Genomic DNA, 26,035 nt, shown 5'->3' on the forward strand with positions numbered 1-26,035 from the left:
CATTAAGTTTAACACAAGGTGATGTCACTTTTTTTTTTTCCCCCCCTTAAAGCAGCTACAGCATCTGTCCTTCTTCAAAAGATGTTTTTGGACAAGCCAAACTTCAAGATGTCATTTAGGAACAAGTTTAGACCACGGGATGCACATCTTATTGCAATGATACGTTACTAATCTTTATAAGCACTCTAGCTCTGTCCATGTACATTGTCAGAATGTATGACAAGGTTTAATATCACTTCTTCCCATATATCTGTCCCTTCATAAACATTGCAGAAACACTTCATTTACTTTCCATGCATAGATTTTATTACTGCTTAAAATCTCACACTGGTATGTACTTTGTATTGACAGTGATACTTCAAAATAGCTTATTATAAGCTTATTATAGTTCAAAACCTTGGACAACTGTTTTTAACTTCATCATTTTTTCTATAAATGAAGTCAGGGAGCATTTTCTACAAATGGTTTATGTAGCAATAGGTTACCTGAGGAGATGACTCTTGAATCTTTTGTGACAATACTACTGCTAGCATAAGCAACAAAAATTAAAGAAATTCTGGAATTAGAGTGGAAAGAGTAACTAATCTTCACTGCAAACGGTGACTTAGACTTCATTCTGGTTTTCATTTATCCCAATGAAGAACTTTTTGTTCAATACCTGTAGGGTATATTAGTTTGATGGTTCTAATAGCATTTGGAAATATCTATTGCTTTTTCAACATTTGTGAGTCACATGGGGTTATTTACACAAAAGAGCATGAGATCCAGAAATGTTTCCATATGCTAGAAAATGATTCCATCAGTTTAACAGGGCAGAAGAAAAAATGTGATTGATTTTGCAAATGAACACTAAGCTACAGGAGATTCCTTCAAAGCTAATTTTAACAACTTTGCAGCCACAACAGATCACCTTATAAAAAAACAGAATAGTATAAAGTCAATTATGATTTATATGTTATAAAAACATGCAGCATGGTTAAAATACAATTTAATATTCTAAATTCAGATAAACCTGAACTTTCACCTATTGATAAAATAGTAATTTTTCTGCCTATTCTCTTGTGACTCTTAGGATCATATAATCAAAAAAAAAGGCAAGTTCCAACTTTCTAACTTCAAAACTTTTAACCATACTGTTACTATTCTCTGTTTAAGCATTTTAAACCAGGAAGACAATAAGCTACAGGAAAAAAAAAAAAAAAGTGGGACTGCATTAAAGTCTAAAGGCAGTTGCCTTATTTTGGTTAATAAACCATTTAATGTTCAATTTCTGCTCTGAAAAAAGCTCATAAAAATTTAACTTGACAATAGCAAACCATCACAAAAGAAAGAAGATGACTCAAAGTCCACTGACAACCAGGTGATATTATTATTACACCCAGTTGCAGACCCAATGAGTGACAGTATATTTCAATGGATACAAAACCACAGGCACCAACTACGTACAGGCATACCTGCTTGTACTTCACATATATTGTGGTGTTTTACACATTGAGGGTTTGTGGCAACCATGCATTGAGCAAGACTATCAGTGCCGTTTTTCCAACAGCGTGTGCTCATTTTGTGTCTGTGTCACATTTTGGTCATTCTCACAATATTTCAAGCTTTTTCATTATTATCATACCTGCTATGGTGATCTATGATCAGCAGTCTTTGACATTACTATTTAGGCACCACAAACTGCAGTCCTATAAGATGTCAAACCTAATAGATAAATCTATGTATTCTGACTGTTTCACCACGACAGCCATTCCCCTGTCTTTCTGCCTGTCTCTGGACTCCTTATTCCCTGATACACAAAAATATGAAAGTTAATAACTCTAGATTTCTCTGAATCAGGTTAGAGAAAAAAATGGAAATAAAAAGAAATAACCCTACAATGGCTTCTAAATGTTCAAGAAAGAACAGTCACACATCTTTCACTTTAAATCAAAAGCTACAAATGATTAAGCTTAATGTGGAAGGCATATCAAAAGCTGAATCAGGCCGAAAACTAGGCCTCTTGCACCAAACAGTCAAGCTGTGAATACAAAGAAAAATTCTTGAAGGAAATTAAATGTGCCACCCCAGTGAACACACGAATGCTAACAAAGCAAAACAGCCTTATTGCTGATAAGGAGACCAAATGTCTGGACAGAAGACCAAACCAGCCACAACATTACCTTAAAGTCGAATCCTAATCCAGAGCAAGGCCCCAACTCTCTTCAATTCTATGAAGGCAGAGAGAGGAGAGAAAGCTGTAGAAGAAAAGTTGGAAGCTCGCAAAGGTGGCTTCATGAGGTATAAGGAAAGAAGCTATTCCATAAAAGTGCAAGTGAAGCAGCAAGCACAGCAAGATGCTACAGCAAGTTACTCAGAAGATCTACCTAAGATCACTGATTAAGGTGGCTACCCTGAACAACAGATTTTCCATGTAGACAAAACAGCCTCATACTGGGTGTGGGGGAAATGGCACATCAGACTTTCATAGCTAAAGAGCAGAAGTCAGTGCCTGGTTTCAAAGCTTCAAAGGACAGGCTGCGTCTCTTGGTAGGGGCTAATGCAGCTGGCAACTTTCTAAGTTGAAGCCAGTGCTCACTGGCCATTCTGAAAATCCTGGGACCCTCAAAAGTTATGCTTAATCTACTCTGCCTGTGCTCTAGAAATGGACCAACAGGTCTGGATGATAGCACATCTGTTTATAGCATGGCTTACTGAATATTTTAAGCCCTCTGTTAAGAACTACTGCTCAGAAGAAAAGATTCCTTTAAAAATATTACTGTTCATTGACAAAGCCCCTGGCCACCCAAGAGCTCTGGTGAAGATGTACAAGGAGATTAATGTTGTTTTCATGCCTATTAATACAGCATCCAGTCTGCAGCCCACAGATCAAGGAATAATTTCAACTTTCAGGTCTCACTATTTAAGAAATACATTTCGTACAGCTATTTCTGTCATAGATTGTGATTCCTTTGATGGATCTGGATAAAGGAAACTGAAATCTTTCTGGAAATAATTTACCATTCTAGATGCCATTGAGAATATTTCTGATTCATGGTAGGAGGTCCAAACATCAACACTGACAGGGGTGAAGAAGATTCTAACCCTCATAGATTACTTTGAAGATTTTAAGACTTCAGTGGAGGAAGTAACTGTAGATATGACACAAATAGCAAGAAAACTAGAGTTAGTTGTGGAACCTAAAGATGTGACTGAATTGTTACAATCTCATGACCAAACTTGAACAAATGAGGGATAAGGTATGAGCTAGGTAATGATGAATGAGCAAAGGAGTTATTTTCTTGAGATGGAAACTACTCCTGTTGAGGATGCTAAGAACATTGTTGAAATGACAACAAAGGATTTAGAATATTTCATAAACTTAGTTGATAAAGCAGTAGCAGGGTTTCAGAGGACTGATCCCAATTTTAAAAGAAGTTCTACTGTGAGTAAAATGCTATTAAGTAGCATGATATTCTACAGAGAAATCTTTCTTGAAAGGAAGAGTAAACTGATTCAAGCATCAATCAATGAACTTTATTGTTGTCTTATTTTAAGAAATTGATACAGCCACTCCAACTTTTAGCAACCACCATCCTGAGCAGTCAGCAGCAATCAACACTGAGAGAGGACCCTCTACCAACAAAAAGCTTATGACTCACTGAAGGCTCAGATGATCATTAGCATTTTTAGCAATAAAAAAATTTAAGTTAAGGTATGTACATTGCTTTCTTAGGCATAATATTATTGCACACTTAATAGACTACTGTATAGTATAAACATAACCTTTATACGCACTGGGAAATCAAAAAAATGTATGACTCACATTATTGCAATAGTTACTTTATTGTGGTAGTCTGATGCCAAACCCACGATATATTCAAGGTATGGCTGTGTACTGTAAGGAAATTTACTACCAAAACCAAAATACTTATAATAGTGCTGCTGGGTAGGATATATCTCCAGACCCCAATTCCTGTTGCAAGAGGTCGCTCTAGTTCTACTCTGCCTCAGAAGACATCCAAAGTACACTGTATATTTGTAGGAAATAAAGAGGCAGCATCTCTACAACCAGAGAAGTTCAAAATGTCTCCTATCTGAACTTAATCGCATCTGATCCTACAACCAAGCAAGCCACTGGTTGTAGGATCACCTCTCACTCTTAGGACTAAGAGTCCATCTTAAAATATATATTCCTCTGGACCATAACGAATTATGCTGAGTCTATGTACATCCAGACTCTAGTATGCAATAGGAACACAAACATATAACTATATATTCAATTTAGTACTTTATATACAACTCCATAAGACAGACTTTTTCCTTAACAAATAAAACTATTTACCTAAGTTTGTCACAGTAGCTATACTTCTTTTTGATCAGTATTGATTTCTGAAAAACACCTTATTTTCAATAGTTGTAAATGTTTTGCTGGCTCAAAAAGACATGAAGATAAATGGGCTATGTAAAGTTTTCCTTTAAAATAGGAGAGTAAAAAGTGTTTCTTAAATATCTAATTGAAAGCAGTGCCTTTTAGGCTACAGATTTTTCCATTATAATATATACACCAGAACACAACGCAACTTAAGTGTTAAACATTAGGAATTTTCTAACATATATACAAATGAAAATAAGTTATTTTGTTTTTTAGGATCAAATATGAGTCTTTGTACAGAAACACCTTAAACCTGAATGTTAAGTTTTCTCCCAAGTCATTTGCTTCAAACAGTCTCTTTCCAAGAAAGATCTGTATTTTAACTAATAATTCTAGGGGAGTCACATTACTGATGAAATAAGAAATTATGAATATAAAAACAATAACTCTTTTTAGAAGCTAAAGAAAGACAAAGAAGAAAACATAGACAGATGACAACAAATACTTAATGGAGTGCCTTCCATGAGCCAGACATTAAAATGGGAACTAAGGACATAAGGTAAATCAAACACAGTCCCTGCCCTCATGAAATTTATAATTGATGTAATGCCATTATTATATCTTTCTCATGTCAAAAGCGGTATTTATATTGCCATCAATCCATAAATGAAAGTTAAACATGCCTTACAGGAAAGTATTTCCTAACCCCTGGAATAATCTGCTCCTCTAAACAAGAGGTTAATCAACTGGACCTTCCCATTCCACTCTGTCTTTAAACAAGAGGCTAATCAACTGGACCTTCCCATTCCTCTTTGTCTTTGGGTAATTTTACTATTTATGCTTTATGCTGTACATTCGGTCATGGGGATATATAATATAGATGTTTATTAATGATGGTGATAATGGTAACAGCAATAGTTAATATTTAATAAGCATGTGTTAAGTTCAGGGCATGGCACTAAACACTTAACATTTATTATTTGTTCTAATCCTCACCACAACCCTATTTGATAGATATTATTAGTATGTGTAACAGGGCTAGTACTGAAAGATTACTGTTTTATCAAATAGATCAAAATAAAGGACTTAAATATATCAAATTAAGAAATCTAATTTTACTTCTTTATTCTTCTATCTAGAATCATAAGTAACAACTTAATCAGAAATATATAACTGCAAGTTTAAGTTATCACTAGCCTGCTCCTCAGGGGAATATACACAAAGCTCAGAATATGGCAGAAGATAGGAAAGACAGAAGTAGTATATCCATCCCTTCTCTCCTTAAACCTGCGTTTTCTTTTGTTTTTTTAAAAAGTACAATATCCATTTGTATGATCATATTGCTTACACCAAAGACTTTTGTTTTATCTGAAAGAACTCTTTTAACCAGCAATAAAATAAAATTTATAAATTAATTTCTAGGCTGGGCGTGGTGGCTCACACCTGTAATCCCAGCACTTTAGGAGGCAGAGGCGGGCGGATCACCCAAGGTCAGGAGTTCGAGACCAGTCTGACCAGCATGGTGAAACCCTGTCTCTACTAAAAATACAAAATTAGCCGGGCGTGGTGGCACATGCCTGTAACCCCAGCTACTCGGGAGGCTGAAGCACAAGAATCACTTGAACCCAGGACGCAGAGGTTGCAGTGAGCCAAGATCGTGCCATTGCACTCCAGCCTGGGCAACAAGAGCAAAACTCCATCTCAAAAAAAAAAAGTGACAGAGAGAAATGTAACAACTTTTCCCCCTTTCCTACTCCCTTCTGTTTCATTTTTCAAAAATAATCATTTATCTGATTAAAGGTTGAATTAGAGAAAAGTATTTTCAAATTCCCCAAAAGTTATCCCTCAATTCAAAACAGGATATAGCACTAATTGCTGAGAGTTCCAAAACTCTATTTTGGGATTTTTAAATCCCAAATTCATTCCAAATCTCAAGATTACAGTTATTAAAAGGAACTGAAACAGCCCTTCCTCTAAGATGCCTGTTTGAGAAAAGAGTTATCTTTCCGCAATCCTGAACTGGAGTGAATGTTGAACACCCCTTTTGATAAAGTCTTAATTACAACAATTTTTAACCATTTAAGAGCTATGAAACTCACTGAGAAACTTGTGAAGGCTATGGACTTCCTTCCCAGAATAATTATAAGTACATACACATAAAATTTTATATAATTTTAGGCAATCCACACACTTACTGAAACCCAATCATAGACCTCATTTTAAAACTCTTGGTCTGGGCCGGAGGCGGGGGCTCACGCCTGTAATCCCAGCACTTTGGGAGGCTGAGGAGGGTGGATCACCTGAGGTCGGGAGTTCGAGAGCAGCCTGGCCAACATGGTGAAACGCCATCTCTACTAAAAATACAAAAATTAGCTGGACATGGTGGCACATGCCTGTAATCCCAGCTACTCAGGAGGCTGAGGCGCGAGCATTGCTTGAACCCAGGAGCTGAGATCGTGCCACTGCACTCCAGCCTGGGTGACAAAGCAAGACTCTGTTGCAAAAACTAAACAAACAAAAAACAACTCTTGGTCTGTTTATTCACCAGTCACATACCTTTCAATATCTCAGGAACTTGGTATTATGTGTGAAAATAATAAAGTGAAGCTTTTTGAAGAAAAATCCATTGAAAGAAAAATGTTTAATGTCCCAAGATGAAAGGGGTAGCTGGCAATTTGGGGTATCACTAAGCTGGCTGTACTCCAAAAGGTCTCACCAGACAACACTAGAGAAGCCATCTAGAAGTTAACAAGGTCTTAGACTGTGCACAAACCACATTAATATCTCAGACTTCCACTGCTGACTAATATCTTCTTGCTTTAGATGTTTTAATAGCATTTAATCAGTGGAAATTTTGACATAGTAGTATGGCCAGATTTTCCTTACTATTACTGATTCTTATCTAGAAGACAGTTTAGCCACTCATTGCAGCCAAGAGGGGTCTTTCTTTTTCCTTGGCTTCAAGGAGTACAACTAAAAAAATATTTTAATATAGTAATATGTACATTCAAGGTAGCTATGATTTTTTCTTTCTTTTTGGTGAAAGGGCTCCCTGGCTTATCTAACAATCACAATGCCTCAAATTCATCTTTGCATCTTCTTGACTCACTCTTAATCCAGCAGATTTCAAAAAATATCTATTGGGTATCTAATAACTATAAAGTTCATAAGGGCAAGGTCCAGGTACCCTTTGGTCACTATGGTATGCCTAGTGATTAACTACCTGGCACACAGTAAGTGCTCAGAAAATACAACTTTAATATGCTGATCATACTCTTGCAGCAACTACCAGTTCAACCACTACGTATATGAGCTTGGCAAGTTACTAAGTATCTCTGAGATCATTTATTTACCTAAAAAAAGTGAATAATGATATTCATACAATTAGTACTAAGATTAAATAAGATCAAGTACATAAAGCACACTACTGTAGTATCAAAAACACTATATTATTCTTTAATGTAAATCTATATTTTTAAGGCCTGTTAAAATATAGCTGAATTTTAAAATATGACACTATAGTCATATTGATATGGTTCAAATTAACTTTACAACCACATTCTTACAAAAAACAAAAACAAAAACAATAAAGGGCCAAAAAAGCTAGGAGCAAAAATATTAAAATACAGAGACAAAGACAGCTAAAAAAACAAAAACCAAAAAAACCTCATAAATAAGACAATGTTTTGAAAGAAAATAACTTCCTTATATATTTGTGGCTTAAAACACAACTAATACTTTCCAAGTGACAAAGCTGGCACAAACATAGCAATTGGGAGATTTAGCTTTCCTAAAATTATTCTCCAGCTCTGTCAAAAAAAAAAAAAAAAATCTTTACTTCTTAAAGGCACGTACTCTAAAACAAAATTTTCTTGGTGGTACAAAAGCGCCTATTAAAATGCGCTTTAGTTTTCTTCCCCCTCCACACCCCCACTCCCCCTGCCTGCACTGTTTTCTTTTAAAACTAAGTCCTATAGTGCCATCTACTGTGTCTGCTCAAATCACATCACGTTTGCTGGTTTTATCCAGCAAAAGAAACGAGAAATATAGCAAATTTAGAATCTGTCACTTTATACAATATACTTAGATGTAAATACCTACCTACACACACTATCTATATCTATATCTATATCTATATCTGTATCTCCACCCATATGTTAGTATCTGAGCAACAATTTACCTGCTTGCTTTCCACTTTCTTCTTAAGTGGGCCTGAATTCATTATAACCCAAGTATCATAACAGGAACCAAAATGTTTACCTCTGTACATTAGAGGAAAGAGGTACAGTAATAATAACAAACCTTTATTGAGGGCTTACTGTATGACAAATAGTATTCTAAGTGCTTAAGCAAAATAAAGATTCCAGAGATAAAGCTTGAAAACCATTTACTCCACTCACATGAGTGAAAATGACTGCTGTTTATTTGTTTTACATGGATATACTACCATGCAAATAAAACCAAGCACCTTGAGGAAAAGAGCTGTGATTCACTGTTCTTTTAAAATAAATGGATGTCAACTCCACAGCCTATGGTAAAAAATGATTTAATTGAATGATGGATGGATGGAGGGATGGGTGGAATAATAGATAGACAGATGGATGGATATAGATGGCCAGCCCACAGCTCCTGTGACAGTGTCTATCATGTTTTTTAACCCACAGGGTCTTTTTCGTTACAAAGATGTAGCCTTTAAAACCTCCTTCTTCCTCCCTAAGTGTATATTTAGGGAGCACAAAGAAAAAAATTTTTAAAGGTCACTTATAAACATGGTTTGTCTCCAATATAAGAAAATGTGTATTAGTACAAGCCTCATAACTTACGTATCTAAATAAGTGATGTTTGTGAAATGTATCAACCAAGAACTTAATTTAATACTACTAGTACACAAACATTTTTTGCAATTTCTCATTGGTAATTTCCTTTAGAATCTGTTTTGAATGCAATAAAAGAAAATATGTTTTACTACTTTATATTTTATTTATTATATTTAATATATTTTAATCTATTACTTAGTTTGACCACCCATCTTATTCATCACACTCAGCTCTAAATGACAGTTGACTGTTTCAAAATTCAAAACAGCCTACAAAAGAAAGACCTGCCACCACAGAAAACTGACAAAAGAACTTACCAAGAAAGGAGTATGCATAAAATGGGTATATAACTTCTATGACCATTTTGAGAGAAACAACGTCCATTTGGATACACTACTGCTGACATTTAAAAAGAAAGAAACTCAGGCATCATATTTTTAAGTCACTGAATTTTATAACTGCAACTATTCCCATAATAGTTTTCATTTGTTATATATATAAATGTTCTCTGTCTTAAGTCTTCCTTTCATAAAACTGTAAAGACTCTGTAGTCTTCTTGGAGGACTTGGCAGGCTTTGAAACTTCAACGCATTGACATTACTCCTGCTACTTCACGTAAACCTTCACTTTAAGTTCAGTGTGTCTGCCACCATATTGCTCAATTCTTCTACTATTCCAAATGCTCTGAAGCAGCTTCCCGGAAATCCTTGTTTGGATCAGCAAAAACAATTTGGTGTCATCAGCAGATTTCACCATTTCCTTCTGGAGTCATTAAAACACTAAACAAGCATGATCTTGGTATCATGGTTGATACCAATCCTTGGGTTTCCTATCATTAACTTCACTCCAGCTGAAGTCAAGCTATTCTCTGCTACATTGTGATTTCCAAAATAGGACCAGGATGTGTTTATTTGCTAGAAATGTACACACTGTTGGATTTTTTAAATGAAAGTTGCAAAATGCATTATGAAAGTAAAGGGGAAAAAATCCCAAAGGCCAGAGAAATCAGCAAAGAGAAGCAGCTCCTAGTTGAATTGTCTCATCCAAGCATACTGCCTCGTATTTAACTGATTCGTAAACCTCGACAGGATTTTAACCTTTCCCCTCCAATTACTTATTTCTGTTATAATTATATGAGAGACTTTATTAAACACATTTGAAAATTCTCTGTGAATTATAACCAGCACGTCCAACTACTTTATTAGCTTTTCCTTTCTTTACTACGTTTAAAGAGAGAAAAGCAAACAGTCCTTACCCAGAAAGTAAAAAAGCAAACAGTTTTCTACCCAAACTGGTCTGTACTCTGAACAAGAGAAATCACTCTTTCTTTTATTCAAGTGCAAATCTGTTTGAAGCTTTCATTCTGCTTTCCCAGCCTGCTCTCTGCAAGTGCATAAAAGATGAGACATGGGAATAAAAGAAAACTAGGCTGGGGCCAAAAACCAATACTGTCCATATGCAAACTCACTCAAAGAGCAGAGGTTTCTGTACATCCCTTCCCACTGCTTCCATTTTAGCAGACCCCTAGCCAAAAGGAGGAGGTACTGTGCTATATCTATATGTCCCATCCTGTTGAAAACAACTTCTTATATGAAATCAGGGGAAGGATAAGGTTACTAAACCCCCAGTCCTGACAGGGAGGCTGAGGCATTCTCAGGGTCAACTTTTAGCTCTAAACTGGCTGGAATTAGGCAAGTTTAAGAGAGCTATAGGGAGAGTCTCACAGGTCTCTTACAATGCTTGTGACAGAGGCATAGCAGCAGGGAGCAGAATTCACTTTACCTATCATACCCCATGCAAAATTAAGGCAAAATCCTCCCCCTAAGCCAAAAGGCAAAATCTTCCCCCATGCCAAATCTGCAATAGACTTCCAGAATGTCTAGAAACCCATTAGCCTACATGCAAGGGTGTCAGGTAACCTTATAATCCCAGCATTCTCCTCAGGCCAGCAGTGAACCACACACAATTGAAAAAGTTCACCACCTCAAAAACAAACTCTGCGGGGATCAGAAGGGTATTCTCAAGGGTTTTGAATCAGATGTCATTATAACTCCATGTTATTTTTAATACCGTTCTTTGGATTTTGCTCCACACAGAATTCCCAAGTTACAGAAGGACCATGAACAATGTCCAGATGTATAAAATGCAAAAATACTTCCCTCCTACTTGTGGATTCCAAGATAAACACCACAAGAAGCACATGTGACTAAACTTAGAGCTCATTCCAAATTAAATACTGCATCATGTGCACAGTTTAAGGCTTAAAAAACAAAACCCCACAAATATTCTGCACGGTTCATAAGCCAGGCTTGGGCAAGCACATGACCACGTTGTAAGAAGGAACCATGAATTGAAGAGTAGGGGTAAAGGGTGAGAAAAGTCTTAGTCAAAACCTTTCCCAGAAAATTGCTGCTGTTTTCAGTGAACATTTTTATAATATGGGACACAGATGAAAGAGGAAACTGTATTTTTCTGTGCTTTTTTTTCCCCTCCTGACACTCTCATTTCTAAAACTGCCCACTAAATTGGGAAACTCTGCAAAGATTTCAAAATTCCCAGCCAAAGCCAAGCACAAACATCACTAAATACAGATACAAACACACACACTGAGGTAATGAGAACTTACATCTCTGACTGAGCAGACCAGACAGAATCTTCTGACATATAAGCTGAGTTCTGGACAGAGTACATGGAACCTTACGGGACAGACCAGGAGAGTCAGGCAGTGTGAAAAGACCTCTCCACTATTGTTATTGCGTTTCCAAAAAAAGTGAAAAATAAGATGGATAAAGTAGAAAGACAGCAGACAGATAGTATGGCTAACTGGGTGAGTTCAGTTTTTCTCCCACAACTTAACCTAAGCAAAAGTTTCAAGAAATCCAGACTGGGAAATGTTTAGTTACTGAAATATCTTTTAAAAAAAAAAAAAAAAACTACGTAACATTTGACAGATGCACATATATGTAAAACAGACATAACATTTGACAGATGTAACACTTGACAGATGCATATATATATTTTACACATATATATTCTACATTTAAAGAGAGAAAAGCTTTGTCAAATGATACACAGTTTAATATATATAACTTGTTTTATATGTTACATAGTTTTATATATATAACTGTTACATAGTTTTATATATATAACTTTTGTTTTACATATATAGTTACATAGTTTTACATATATAACTTTTGTTCATATATATATAATGAGGTTATGAAGCATAATTAAAGAATATATACCTAATGAACCCAGCGCTGAATTTATGAATTAGAATATTTCCAATCTGCTATGGACTAAATGTTTGTGTCCTCCCAAAATTAATGTATTAAAACCCTAATCCCCAATGTAATGGTATTTAGATATAGGGCCTTTAGGGAGGTAATTAAGGTTAGATTAAGTCTTGAAGTTGGAGTCCCTATGATGGGAACAGCCATGTGAGGACATAACCAGGAAGAGGCCACCCAACCATGCTTCCACCCTGATCTCAGACTTCCAGCCTTCAGAACTATGAGAAATAAATGTTGGTTATTTGAGCTACCTAATCTATATGGTAATTTGCTACAGCAGTCCAAACTAACTAAAACACAATCCCAGTGAAGCTACACATGGGCCTCTACCAAAAACCATCTTCCTGCCTCCCTGCAATGATCATCACTATTCTGAATTGCGCATTTTTTTCATTCTTGTCTTTTTTTTTTTAATAAAGTTCTTACCATAACTGTTGGAGTTTTCTTTCTTTAAAGGAATTAAGTATTTCACTTACTACTGTCAATTTTATATACACTATCTAGCTTTGCAAGAATCTATACAAAAGCATGCATAATTTGGCTTCCACCTTTTTAAGGTTAACATCCTAGAGTGAGATGACACACATTACATATCGGGTACACACATGTATTTAAAATGAATTTGGTATTCCCTTTTTTGCTCTTGTTTGTGTGTGTTTCCACATTAGAGGGGGGAAAATAGTAAAGCCTTTATCTAATGTATCAGAAAAAAGTATCTACCTGTATATCTGTCTTCCTCTCATTTTAAGTAACTCAAGATATGAAATTCTCTCTTACTTGCTCTAATTTCCTAATACCTAGCAGGGTGCTAAATGTCAAATAATTATTTTTCAATTAATCTCTCAAATTAGAGCCCAGATGCACACAGTCAGAGATGGTTAACAACAACAACAAATATTATTCTTTTGATCAGTGTTTTTCTTACATAACAGATCTCTTCATTTCTCAGGCCCAAGTTTACCAATTATCTCCCTAGATGGCAAATTGTGTAAGTCACTAAAATCACTTCCTCACACTAAATAAAAATCTTAGGTGGCAATGAAATTGTCAAGTGAGACCATTTTCTCAAGAGTCATACAGTGCTAAGGAGTCCGTCTGGGCAAGCACACTATCTCACACAGAAGTTTAATTTAATAGTATTTAAGCTATTCTAAACCATAGATGCCAATATGACATGGAGACATCAACTGTTTTCTACTGAAGAATAGCATCATCTACAAAGCAAACTATACACACTATGACTGAGAAGTTCCTGCTATTTGACAGCAAGGAGTTTCACAACCACCTTAACATTATCTTTACGTTATGTACTGAACACAATTCTCTTGGGTGCTATGTTCTAAAGGATAGGCCTACGCCCTCAATTATGTCACCATTATGCAACATGCTCATGATTACAAATTTGTCCATCAACTTGAAGGAGCAAAACTGACAGTTACTGTCACTTCAGGATCGAAATTAAGTTGTGTGGCCTCTGTCAAAAGTATTATTTGTTAGAAAACTTCCCTGACTCATCTCTTGATTCTACTCAATGCACAAGATTATCTAAAATCTCTCTCTGGGTGTGGAGAGGAACCAGGAAAGTAAGTGCCTGAAGAATTTAAGCCAGTTGCAAGACATCAGTATAAAGAATCTTTCTTAAGGGACAACTGCATTGTTATTCCAGAAGGCTTAACAGTTAACACTTTAGGAAGCAAAGCTTAGAGAACTATTCACATAAATGTTCTTAGTCTGGAAATCATTCTCACATTGTAAAAAATGAAAATTTTAAAAATTGAAACTCACTGGAGCACATGCTAGACTTCATTACGAAACTCATACCTTTTCACATAATCCAGCTGAAAAGCCTTGGTCAAGAATCCATACTGATAAGTCATTCTACAGAAAAACCTTGAGAAGGTGGACATATTTCTCAGAAGATGATAACATAATTCTGCTTCAAAGAAGATCATCAAGAAAGTAACAGGACAGAATGGGAAAAAAATTTGAAAATCAAATATCTATTAAGGGTCTTGAATCCAACATATAAAATGAGCTCTTTAAAACACAATAACAGGCCAGGGACAGTGGCTCACACCTGTAATCTCAGCACTTTGAGAGGCTGAGGCAGGTGGATCACAAGGGCAGGAGATCAAGACCATCCTAACCAACATGGTGAAACCCCACCTCTACTAAAAATACAAAAATTAGCTGAGCATGGTGGTGTGTGCCTGTAGTCCCAGCTACTCAGAAGGTTGAGGCAGGAGAATCACTTGAACCCAGGAGGCGGAGTTTGCAGTGAGCCGAGATCACGCCACTGCACTCCAGCCTGGGTGACAGAGCAAGATTCCATCTCAAAAACAAACAAACAAACAAATAAATAAATAAATAATAGATGAACAGCTCACTAAAATTGTGCAAGAGATTTAAATAGACATTTCTCCAAAAGAGATATATAAATGGTCAGTAAGCACTTGAAAATTCTCAACATCATTAGCCATTAGAAAATGCAAATAAAAACCACAATGATATAACCACTTCACACCCTACAATCACTAAGATGATTGTAATTTTTAAGAAAAAGATGACAAGTATTAGTGAGAATGTGCAGAAACTGGAACCCTAACTCATTTCTGGCAGGACTTTGGAAAAGTGGCTTCACAGTTCCTCAAAATATTAAACACAGAGTTCCCACATGATCCAGCAATTCTACTCCTGAGGATACAACCAAGAGAAATAAAAACATATGTCCAAACAAAAGCTTGTACGTGGATGCTCATTACTGCCTTATTCATAATACCCATAATGCAAAAATAAACCAAATGTCTATCAACTAATAAATGGATAAACAAAATAAGCTATATTTATACAACAGCACATTATTGGCAATGAAAAGGAATGAAGAATACTGGATAACATGCTGCTACACAAAATTTGAAAACACTACACTATATGAAATAAGCCAGTCACAAAAGGACACATATTATATGGCTCCACTTTTATAAAATTTCCAGAATAGGCAAATCTATAGAGATAGAAAAATAGTGATTTCCAAGGGCTGGGGGAAGGTGGAAATGCAGAGTGAGAGAGTGGCTGCTACTGGGTTCAGGGTTTCTTCTTGGGGTGGTGAAATGTTTTGGAATTAGACTGTGGTGATAGTTGCACAATCTGTGAATATGCTTAAAAAAAAAAAAGAGCCCTAAATTGTATACTTTGAAAGGGTGAATCGTATGGTATATAAATTACGTCTCAAAAAGCTGTTAAAATTTTTCTGTTTTTTGAAGGCTTTTTGTAATGCGTCCTTTATAAAATAAACCTTTGTAAAAAGGTCTATTAATAAAATAGGATATTTTCTAATATGCATTCTTGAATATGACAGTTCTGGCATTCAACAAATAGACGTTGGCCTACTGACATTATCCTCTGGTGTAGTAGAATTCTGCCATAGTGAAATCCCTCTCTGCCCATCTTTTACTATTCTACTTGACCTTGTTTAGTTCTCATATTTATCTTTATAAGATGAAGTCCTCGGCATACCCTAGATCCTGAAGGAGCAAATAATGGATGTGATCAGTTATTATCTTAGAAATAAGAAGACTTCAGCTGGGCTATTTATCTAAGACAATGCAAGAGAATCCACTTTAAAATTTAAAAGAGTTGGCCAAGGGCAGTGGCTCACACTTATAATCCCACCCAACACTTTGGGAGACCAAAGCAGAAGGATACCTTGAGGCCAAGGATTTACGACCAGCCTGGGCAACATAGCAAGACCCCCATCTCCACAAAAAATTGTTAAAATTAGCATGGCATGGTGGTATGTGCCCATAGTCCTAGCTTCATGGGACACTGAGGCAGAAAGATCACCCAGCCCAGGAGTTTAAGGCTGCAGTGAGCTATAATCAAGCTATTGCACTCTTATTTGGGCAAGAGAGCAAGACTTTGTCTCTGAAAAAACAAAAAATTTTAAGAGCTGTATTTGCAGAATTGGCACTACAAATCCATTTCTAGCATACAACTGGTATACCTTCTTGTTATCTTTGAAAGTGCACCACATCTTACACTCAGAGTAATTGCCTAATCATCCCTATATATGTAAAAAAAAAAATGTTAAAGATGGTCTTTCTGATATATCCAAAAATTAACTGTCTCTGAAAGGATTCCTATACAAATCTATCTTATACCAAGTACACTTTAACTAGTCAGATTTATTCATTCATTTAACCAAAATTTACTCACCTGCTAAACACTGAAACTACATAAATAAATTAGAAACAGACTCTATCATAAAAAAAAATTCATCACTGTGGAGAAACACAAATGCCTTGTAAACAGGCAATATGATGGTGTGCTATACAGGACAGGAGAGGGCATGGTGCCATCAGGAAAGCATTCAAAGTCAGAAGTCTAAATTCTACAACGAACCAGGAAGTATGTGGACTATAACCAGGAGACGCCTTGCTGAGGTTTCCAGTCTGATCCTACCATTCATTCAACATATGGACATTCCCCCCATCAATAAGAGCCAGGGATTGAACAACATGCTCCAGATTCCTCAATAATATACACTCCCTGCCCTCAAGTGGATATTTTCAAAGTATGTCAACTAGAGCTTTTTTTTTTTTTTCACTCCAGAAACTCCTTTCTCTGATAGGGGGGTGAAATAGAGAATATGAAACAAATAAAACTAAAAATAAAAGGCATTCTTCCACACATTTTTTAACATACTCTACAGGAAGGGGGGTCAAAATTTTAGTTCAGACATTTTAAGCTCCCTTTACCTATCAACTCTTTTATGGTAGAAACAGCATCTTGTATCCTCAGCCAGAATTCCTAATTCTCATTAAATATGTGTCAAATGAATAAACAAATAAATGAAACAACAGTAAGCAACAAATGCCATAAATACCACTTCCCTGGGGTAATTATTCATGGCATTTTACTACTTCCTTCACTCCTGTTTACTTTCTCCCTTTCTCTTTTCTTGCCCTCCCACTTCTTTCCTCTCTTTTTATCTTTACCTCTTCCTTTCTCTCCTATTTGAAATCTGCATCTTAAAGACTGCCACCAACTGTTCTCACCGACAGCTGCTTTGCTAAGCAAGCCACAAGGATCCTAGTGAGCAATGGAGTGCTCATAGTTTTCTAATTAAAAAGCGCCACCTAGTGGTTACAGTTCCCCTCATCCCGATGGTACCAGGAAACCTGAAAGTTAAGCAGTATTAACAAATTCCAGTTCTTCCATGGTGCCAGCTTGGTCTTATGGCAGCATCAGATATAGTGAACCCTTTTCCTTTCACATCTACAACCAAGCTGTCAGACGTAACTGATGTTGACAGCTCACAAAGCTTTGTAGTCAGGTGTATATTGACTTTATTATACCCTAAAGTTGACAAATTATGTTACTTCAATTCCGGTAGACTTAAAGGTATAGGCATTGCCTGACTCGGCAGGAGCACAGAGGCAGCTTCTGCTCTTCCTGAGCTCCTCAGCAGAGGTGTGTTCAAGGTAGCTGACTAGAAAGATTGGACATTCACCCTCTCCAGAAAGAACAAAAATTACTAGTAGATAATCAAAATAATCACACCTTGAATAGAACATCTAGAAGAGAACACTAGAGTCCAACAAGCTCTAGCCACAGGAAACACCTGAGGCAAAGAAGGAGAAGGAAACAAGTGACCAACTCAGCCAAGATCAGCTATGAGCCCCAACAGACCCACTATCACAGGATAAGTGAGAGAAGCTTAACAATCTATGTCCCCACTGTGGACTACTGCAATCCAAACCATGGGAGAGCTCCTCTACCCACACAAACACTGACACTAGCAAGGGTGGTGATCTGGAGACCTGCAAGGGCACTGCACCAGACAAAGAACTCATGCTGGGTCAGTCACACTCCCAAGGTCTAAGCTGCTACTGCAGAGCACCACTGTGAGAGCACAGCTGTCATAGGACTACATCCTGACCTGGAAATCCAAGCTCCCATATCTCCACATTCTGGGATCTCCCACTAACAACCCCAGTGTTGACCCAAATGGCTACAGCAGCATAGCATCGGCTGGGCTCAAAGGTGTTGCAGGGTCCCCAGTATTCTAATCCATAGGGAACACTACATCTCAGGGAATGGTGCAGTGTACCAAAAAGTTACAGTGTACCAAAGGTGCATTGTACCAGAAAGGCAGCACAAATTCTGTGCTCAAGCTCACAAGTGGAGAGGTCTCCTCCTGCTCTCTGCACACTGCCATCACACTAGCTGTCACTAGGAACCCAGGTGGATAAGCATGATAGCTGTCTGGAGCTGGAAGCAGTGACCCTGCCTGCACCAGCGGACTGGCCTCTGTGCTCAGGTTTGCACATATACAGCAGGAGCCTCTCTCCTCCTCTGCATACTCCTATAGCCTCAGCCACTGCTGCTGTTGCCAGGGGCTGGGGTAGACAAGCCAGAGGGCTAGCTGTCTGTGGCTGTAAGTAGTAACCGTGCCCCCACTTGTGGTATGGCCTCCATGCTTAGACTCATACGTGAACATGGGGTCCCTCCCCTCCTCGGCATAGTAGTATAGTACTGTTGCCACCAAGAGTCGACAAGTCTAAGAGCTGTGTGTCTAGGACTGTAGATGGTGACCCTGCATCACAGCCACCATCAACATTAGTAAATACTGCTCAGGACCCAGAGGGTCTTCTCATTACTGCTGCTGCCACTGCCCACACCATACCAAATTCCCAGAACCCAAGAACTTGCTCACCTGCCCAGCCTACCTCTGCCACCATCACCTCAGCATCTGAGCAAGCCACCTGGAGACCCAAGAATTGAACCTCTTGGTCCCACTAAAACTAGTGACACTGCACACTGTCCTGGGGCCTAGGAACAGGTATGCTCAGCCTACTGCTGCCACCAATGGGGCCCAAAAAGTGGCCTGCCTAGCATCCCTGTCCCACCAAACTTCACTATAAGCTCCACTAATAACCACACCATAAACCATGGAGGAAATCACAGATACTACAGATGTGGTTTATATCTAAAGAAATCATACAGAGACTGCACAACTGAATGCATCCAGAATCAAAGCCAAAGAGCCCTACCCAAGTAGCACCACTGATGGCATCTCCTATGAAAGAAATCCAAAACCGGGAGCTAAACATTGGGTACACCTGGACATAAAAATGGGAACAACAGACACTGGAAAATACATGAGGTAGGAGGGAGGTAGGAATATGTTGGATAACATTTTCTGTACATGTCTGGTAGGTCCATTTGGTCTAAAGTACCGTTTAAGTCCAATGCTTATTTTCTGTCTAGATGACCTCTTTAATGCTAAGGTTGAGATGTTGAAGTCCCCCACTATTGTTGTATTAGAGCCTATATTTTTCTTTAGATCTAGTAATATTTGCTTTATGCATATCTACTTGCTGGACTGATCCCTTTATCATTATATAATGACCTTGTTTTTCTTTCTGTGTCTTTTTTTTTTTTTAAGACATAGGGTCTCAGTGTATTTTCTAAGCTAGTCTCGAGCTCCTGGCCTCAAGTGATCCTCCCATTTCTGCCTCCTGAGTAGCTGGGATTATAGAGAGAAGCCATCAGGCCCAGCTTCTTTGTCTTTTATTATTGTTTTTGACTTAATGTCTGTTTTATCATAGTATAGGTATTTCTGCTTACTTTTGGTTTCTGTTTGTATAGAATATCTTTTTTCATTTATTTATTTTCAGTCTATCTCTGTCTTTACAGGTAAGGTGCATTGATTGTAGGCAGCATATAGTTAGGTCATTTTTTACAAAAATCAATTCAGAGAGTCCATATCTTTTAAGTGGAGCATTTAATCCATTTGTTTTCAAGGTTATTATTGAGGTTTTGTTCCTTTATATTGTTAATTGTTTTCTGGTTTTCTATGATGGTGCCATTTGAGTTTTTTGTCTTTTTCATTTGTGTATTGTTTTACCAGTGAGTTTCATATTTTTGCATGTATATTTTATATGTGTACTTTTTTTTTTTCCACTCCCTTGAGCATTTCTTGAAGAGCTAGTCTAGCGGTGATGAATTTCCTCTGCTTTTGCTTGCACCCAAGAGCAAAATAAAACAGCCTTGTTGCCCACACAAAGCCTGTTTGGAAGATCTCCTTATTAAATGCGTTTAATATTCGGACTACTGGACACGAATAACACTTGGTGCCGAAACCCAGGAAAGGGGAACTCCCATGGGAGATTAGTTCCAACTTTCATAGAGATCTACTTACTGTCCTGGGGTCATCAGCCCAGCCCACAGATGCACACCACCAGCTATTTTGGTAAGCAGTCTCTCTTTTTGCTTTGCCATTCTTTTGTCTTTTCCTTTCCACTTCCTACCCTTTTCAGTTTTGTCCTTTCTCCACCGCAAAGTCAAGGGAAATCAGGTAAACAAGGTTCTTCCGTGTGGTTCAGGACCAGAAAAATCCTACGTAGGTCACAGATCCAGGGACCCAGTTTTCCCCAGGGGTTTGATTATTGTGGAGATGTTCACCCTAGTCACTCGGTCACCAGGCTCATGGCCAATATTAGTGACAGGTCAATGTAGAGGACAATCTCTGGCCACTCACCAATGAGGAGGTTCAACCCAGGCTCAACTAGGGACGCCTATTGAGTGGCTGGGTTGTGTGCCCATTTTCCTTGTCTCACAGGCAATTGTCTGTCCTCCATTCCTCCCTCCACTCCTTTAGCCTGCATTCTGAAAAATCTCAACCCTCTCCAGCTATCACCTAACCTAAAACCTAAGCATTATTTTCCTTTGCAATATCACTAGGCTACAATATAAATTGGACAATGGCTCTACATGGCCAGAAAACGGTACCTTCAATTTTTCTATCCTGCAGGATCTAGACAACTTTTGTCATAAAATGGGCAAATGGTCTGAAATTCCCTATGTCCAGGCATTTTTTTACACACCAATCCCTCCCTAATCTCTACTCCTTCTCTTTCCTTCCATCTGCCCCTCCTTCCTCTGCCAGTGACCCAGAATCCTCCTTGTCTATCGACCCTTCTGACCTTTCTACTCCCAATCTGTCCGAACCAGGCCCTAATCCAGGACCTAGCCCCATGCCCCAGAGACTTCCTCCTCTACCTCTGCCCACAACCCACCTCTTTATGCCGTCCCCCTCACCTCACCTCCCCACCTCAAACGCGGCCCAGCTAACAGTGTAGTCCTGCAGCTACCTCCGCCCCTGCCCAACAATTCCCCCTTCAAGAGGTGGCTGGAGCCAAAGGCATACTTAGGGTGCACGTTCCTTTCTCTTTATACAACCTTTCCCAAATTGGCCAACGGTTAGGCTCCTTTTCATCAAATCCTCCAAAACTTAACCCAGTCCTATAATCTCACCTGGAGTCACTTACATGTCATCCTTACTTCTACTCTCACCCCTGAAAAACGCTTAATATGCATTTTATCACCGAATTGGCCGAGGCAGGCAGGACTTCAGACTTTCTGGTTCTAGGCTTGCATATGGAGGCCTGACAGTAATTAGCCAACATGCTCCTGAGTGACCACTGGGTCAATGAAAGAATTAAGATAAAAAATTTTTAAATTTCCTGAAACAAAGACAATGGAAACACAACACACCAAAACCTGTGAGACACAGCAAAAGCATGCCAAGAGGACAGTTTATAGCAATAAACACCTAAATCAGAAAAACAGAAAGATTTCAAATGAGCAATCTAACCACGCGCCTTAAAAAACTAGAAAGCAAGAACAAAGCAAACCCAAAATTAGCGGAAGAAAAGAAATAATAAACATCAGAGCAAAACTAAAAGAAACAGAGACTAAAAATACAATACAAAATGTTCGTTATTGAAAAAAATAAACAAAATTGATAAACCACTAACTTGACTAACCAAAAAAAGAAAAGAGACATCCCAAATAAACAAAATCAGAAATGAAAAAGGAGACATTGCAACAACACCAGAGAAGTACAAAGGATTATCAGAGACTATTATGAACTAAATGCTAGCAAAGTGAAAATCCTAGGGAAAATGGAGTAATTCCTAGAAACACACTACCACAGTAGTTAGTAAGAAATAATTTTTAGGCAGGAAGAAAGGGTAAAGGTTCTCAGTAGAAATTTTCCTGTAATAAGAAGCAGTTCCCAAAACATTTCTTTTTTTTTTTAAAGACAGGGTTTCACCATGTTGGTCAGGCTGGTCTTGAACTCCAGACCTAAGGTGATTCGCCCGCCTTGGCCTCCAAAGTGCTTGGATTACAGGCTTGAGCCACCACGCCCGGCCAAAACATTTCTTTTCTAACAGAAATGGCAGCTTAAAGAGCCAGCCAGGCAAGTTTTGATATGCAAATTCAGGTGATTAGAAACTAGGTCCACCCAACATGGCCAACATGGTGATTCCAGTCACTGGCCACCTCCAGATAACTCACAGGTGTTCAGGACATCAAGGTGACCCACATTTGCATATTAAAGCGTTCAGGTGGGAGGGCCAGGTTTTTCACAGGCTACATGAATGACACACCTGCTGAAACAAATCCCTGGGCCATATGCAAAAAAGACACAGCCCTCTCCAGCCTCCTAATATACAACCAACTACTTAGCTGCTGCACACATGGTTTCTCTCTCACAGCCCGCCTCCCTCTGTCTCTGTATGGGGGAGCTTCTTCCTTCTTTCTTGCTCATTAAAACTCTCTGCTCCTTAACACCGCTCCACCTGTGTCCATGTCATTTTATCTAAATCAGCGTGAGACCAAGGATCTTGGTGTTCCTCCATTCATCAGAATCATATCAATACAACCCAGTAAGATTGAATGAGGAAAAACAAAAAAACCTGAACACAATGAGTATCAAGATTGAACCCGAAAGAAAAAGTCTCCAAGAAAAAAAGCCCAGTACTGAATAAAGTAACTGCTGAATTCTACCAAATTTATAAAGAAGAACTCGTATCAATCCTCCTCAAGCTATTCCAGAAAGTTAAAGGAAGGGAATTCTCCCTAACTCATTCTATGAGGCCAGCATTACCCTGATTCCAAAACCAGACAAAGCTACAACTAAAAAGATTACAGAACAATATCCCTGATGAAGATAAATGGCAAAATATTCAACAAAATACTACCAAACTAGATGCAACAGCGCACCAAAAAGATAACACCATGATCAGGCAGGATTCATCCAAAGGATGCAAGGTGGTTCAATATATGCAAATATGCCAAGCACAGTAGCTCACATCTATAATCCCAGCATTTTAGGAGGTCAAGGCCAGAGGACTGCTTAGGCCCAGGAGTTCAAGACCAGCGTGAGTAACACAGGGACACTCTGTCTCTACAGAAAAATTTTAAAATTAGCTGGGCATGGTGGCACACACCTGTGGTACCAGCTACTTAAAAAAAAAAAAAAAGGCTATATATATGCAAATCAATAAACAAGATACATCACATCAACAGAATAAAGGACAAAAATCATATAATAATCTCAATAAATGCAGAAAAAGCATGACAATATTCAATGCTTCTTCATGATAAAAACTCTCAACAAACTCGGCATAAAAGAACCATACCTCAAAAGAGTGAAGGCTATATATATGACAACTCCACAGTTAACAACATACTGAATGGGGAAAAGTTGAAAAGTCTTTCCCTTACAAAACAGAACAACATAAGGATACCCATTTTAACCACTCCTATTTTCAGCATAGTACTGAAAGTCCTAGGCAGAGGAATCAGGCAAGTAAAAAATAAAAGTCATCCAAATTGGAAAAGAGGAAATCAAATTGTCCCTCTTTGCAGATAACATGATCTTATATATTAGGAAAACTAAAAGACTCCAACAAAAACTCTTAGAATTGATAAATTCCATAAAGTTACAGAATACACAATAAACATACAAAAAGCAGTAGCATTTCTAGACACCAATAATGAAATGGTCAAAAAAGAAAGCAAGAAGGCAATCCCATTTACGAAAAGTACAAAAATACATATAATACCTATAAATAAATTTAACCATAGAGGTGAAAGATTTCAAAAAAAATCAAACTACTAAACACTGATGAAAGAAACTGAAGACAGCCAGGCGAGGTGGCTCATGCCTGTAATCCCAGCACTTTGGGAGGCCAAGGAGGGCAGATCACGAGATCAGAAGTTTAAGACCAGCCTAGCCAACACAGTGAAACCCCGGCTCTACTAAAAATACAAAAAATTAGCTCGGCATGGTGGCAGTCACCTGTAATCCCAGCTACTTGGGAGGCTGAGGCAGGAGAAACACTTGAGCCCAGGAGGCGGAGGTTGCAGTGACCCGAGATCACGCTACTGCACTCCAGCCCAGGCGATAGTGCAAGACCATCTCAAAAAAAAAAAGAAAAAAGAAACTGAAGAGGACACAAACAAGCGGAAAGACAACCGACGCTCATGTATCAAAAGAATATCGTTAAAATGACCATACTGCCCAAAGCAATTTAAAGATTCAATGCAACCTCTATCAAAATGCCAATGTCATTTTTCACAGAAATAGAAAAAAATCCTAAAATCTGTATGGAATCACAAAAGACCCTGAATAGCCAAAGCAATCCTGAGCCAAAAGAACAAAGCCAGAGGTATCGCACCGTCTGACTTCAAAACATATTACAAGGCTATAGTAACCAAAATACCATAGAATTAGTGTAAAAACAGACACATAGATCAATGAAACAGAGTAGAGAACCCAGAAATAAATACACATATATACAGTCAATTGATCTTTGACAAAGCCCCCAAGAATATACACTGAGGAAAGGATACCCTCTTCAATAAATGATGCTAGGAAAACTGAATGTATTATATATATTTATGCAGAAGAATGAAACTAGACCCCTATCAATCACCATATACAAAAGCTAACTCAAGATTAATTAAGGACTTAAACATAAGATCCAAAAATATAAAGCTACTAGAAGAAAGCATAGAAGTCTAAGCAAAGATTTTATAACTAAGATCTCTAAAGCACAGCCAACAAAACAAAACAAGGCAAATGACACTATATCAAACTAAGCAGCTTCTGCATAGCAAAAGAATAGAGCGAAGAGACAAACTCATGAGTGGGTGAATATATTTGCAAATTACTTATCTGTCAGGGGACTAATATCCAGAATATATAAGGAACTCAAACAACTCAACGGTAAAAATACAATAATGCCACTTAAAAATGAGGAAAGGGACTGGGCTTAGTGGCTTACGCCTATAATTCCAGGGATTTGGGAAGCCAAGGAGGATCATTTGAGTCAGGAGTTTGAGACCAGCTAGGCAACACAAAAAGAACCCGTCTGTACAAAAATTAAAAAAAAAAAAAAATTAGGTGGGCATGGTGGCATGCACCTGTAGTCCCAGCTGTTCAGGAGGCTTAAGTAGGGAGGATCACTTGAGTCCAGAAGTTCAAGGTTGTGATGAGCTATAAACGTGCCACAGCACTCCAGCCTGGTTGACAGAGCAGGACCTTGTCTTAAAAAGGGGCGGGGGGAGCATATGAATACACACTTCTCAAAAATGTATGAATACATGCAAATGGCCAACAGGGATATGAAAAAATACTCAACATCACTAACCATCAGGGAAATGCCAATCAAACCACAATGAGATATCAAAGTACCCCAGTTAGAATGGGT

General features: G+C 38.0%; 1 protein-coding gene and 1 long non-coding RNA gene across 7 annotated transcripts in view; both read right to left on the minus strand.

Moving 5' to 3' along the window:
* RAD51B (RAD51 paralog B) overlaps positions 1-26,035 on the minus strand; it is a 670,105-nt gene that overhangs the window by 543,821 nt on the left and 100,249 nt on the right. The gene's annotated exons all lie outside the window — the stretch shown is intronic.
* On the minus strand, positions 45-5,841 carry LOC116528664. Its single transcript, XR_004259134.1, has 2 exons — positions 5,153-5,841; positions 45-5,106 (listed from the first exon to the last, which is right to left on the minus strand). It is a non-coding gene; the product is annotated as an uncharacterized LOC116528664 (long non-coding RNA).

Source organism: Sapajus apella, unplaced genomic scaffold, assembly GCF_009761245.1.
Source record: "Sapajus apella isolate SASKATOON/1434 unplaced genomic scaffold, GSC_monkey_1.0 scaffold59, whole genome shotgun sequence".
Taxonomy (NCBI): Eukaryota; Metazoa; Chordata; class Mammalia; order Primates; family Cebidae; genus Sapajus; species Sapajus apella.